The following is a 2,500-nucleotide window of genomic DNA, read 5'->3' as shown; positions in this document are numbered from 1 at the left end:
TGATAATCAAAAAAGACGATTCTTTCCAGATGAACAGTGAATCAAACTACCGTGTATAGTATCCCATACAAACAGTCTACTTTCAGAAACATGTGGAAGAGCTTTATCTATGACCTGTTCATACTAAGGAACACAGAAGGTGTGTTTTACATTAATAAATCAGACTTGTTTGTTGTATGACAGCGTTAAAAAAAAAAAAAAAAAAAAAAAAAAAAAAAAAAAAAAAAAAAAAAAAAAAAAAAATATATATGATCATATATATATTATATATATATATATATATATATATTCTATGTCTATATATATATAATATATATGTAGGTATGTTGTATGTATGTATATATATATATATATTATATTATATATATATATATATATATATATATATATATATACCTATATATACATATATATAATATATATAGATATATTATCTAGATTAATAGGAGATATATAATATATGTGTGTGTGTGTGTGTGTGTGTGTGTGTATGTATATATATGTATATATATGTATATGTATATAGTTTTAAATAAACAGCATGAAAGAATGAGAGACTGCTAAAATGTGTCGCATTTTAGTCTTAGGATATGAAGAGCTTTTGCGAAATTATTTTTAAATTTTACAAATATCTGTAAAGAAAATAGGCTTTTATTATATACATTGTCCTTTTCGTGTTTCTCCTTATCACCTATGTACGCATTTCCTGTGACTAACGACACGTGGAACTTAATTCACGGTGTTCCTTTACGAGCCGAGAGAACCCCGTCTCCTCCCCCCCCCCCCTTCTGCTCATTGATTTGTCAGTCGAGGAGGATTTACTCTGCTTTTACTGCAAATTGCCGCTCGGAAATGCTGCTGCTGCTGCTGTGTATTTTATCTTTTTTACCATAGCATTGTCATTATTTTCGTCCTTATGATTATGGTTATACTTATGATTATGATTATAATTATCATTATTAAATAATACCATTACTACAATTATTATCATTACCATTATAATTTCTCTTGTTATGATCATTATCAACATTTTCACCATTATTCTAATGGACATCATCATCACCGCTGTCACTGTTGTTATTAGCAATATCACTATTGAATACGCATATATTCACCATATCGCTGTGACATGATTTTACGATAGTCTAAATATCTGAGTTTATTTCATTTTTCCATGCATTACAGTCATGTGTGATGATTTGAATTAATTATTCTGTATCTAGTGCATTGTAAGTATTTTCAGACATTATTAATGGGGAGAATTATAATCTGGTCACTGTATCTTGCTAGAAGATTCTGGTTTGTTGCAGCGGGGGAACTTCATTGAAATATGAAATCTGGAGAGATTCTCATCTGTCAATTTCCATTCTGTTTTATTCTATCAATATGATTGTTTGGAATGTGCGTAGCGGAGTAATAAGGTCTACATAAATTTCTTTAAATATTTGCTCATATACTTTCTGATATGTTTGTTCCTAATGTAAACGATTATTGTACTGAGTATATGAATAATAATATAAAATCTATTCTAGTGAATGTAATAAGTATGCTAATCATAAGAAATAATACAAAAAATATTGGCAACAGCGCTGATAATACTAACGATGCTGAAAATAATGACAATAATTTAATTTTGTTAGCACCGTTAATGATGATCAGATGGTTAGATAAGAATTGCAAGAAAAATATAGATGATAATATTAACCATGATAATGATAGTTATAACTGAAGTTATCATTATTGTTATAATCATCGTTATTATCAAGGTACATAGTGTAGCGGTTCCGGATTGGTCATCCAGCGGAACCACGCCTGACTCGTGATTGGCAGATTCCTGTCGAGTGACCGAGTGACCGCCTGACCGGATGAGGTATCCTCACCGATTAGGTTAATAAGCCGTTGGATCTGGAGCTGCAACAACCTTGATCGCTTATTTGATAAAAAAAAAAAAAAAAAAAAAAACAGTGAGACAGTCTATTTCCTATGTTGGTGACCCTCGGAGTGAACAACAACCTACTACAATGTCTGCCGCAAACAGGTCGCTTCCAACCTGCTCTCCAGCCAGCCTGCCAGAATGGTTCCTAAACGTGGAGCAGGAATTCCTCCAGAAGAGCATCGCTTCCCAAACCCCCCAATTTCGCATGCACCCAGTAGATTAACTCAAGGAGGCTATACTCATATGCTCAGTGCCTAACCCTCAGTCTGCGTTGATCACCTTCCTCTCGTCCGAATTCACAGACAGCCGCTCACCTTCAGAAATTCTTCGCCATTTTCAGTGCATCCTCACCCGTTCCGGCATGACATTCCAGCCGGACATAATGCGCTCCCTCTTCATCAAGCAGCTACCTGCAGATAAAAAACAGATCCTTAGAGTCTCAGAGCTTCAGTTGGAGCAACTAGCCTTAAAGGCACCGTCGTTACGACACACGCTGCTATCGCTGCCATTACCATGCAAGGTTCGGCCTCAACGCCCGCCATTGCATACCCACCTTCTCATGGT

Source organism: Penaeus monodon, chromosome 41 (assembly GCF_015228065.2).
Source record: "Penaeus monodon isolate SGIC_2016 chromosome 41, NSTDA_Pmon_1, whole genome shotgun sequence".
NCBI classification, from domain to species: domain Eukaryota; kingdom Metazoa; phylum Arthropoda; class Malacostraca; order Decapoda; family Penaeidae; genus Penaeus; species Penaeus monodon.
This window is presented reverse-complemented; position numbering follows the sequence as displayed.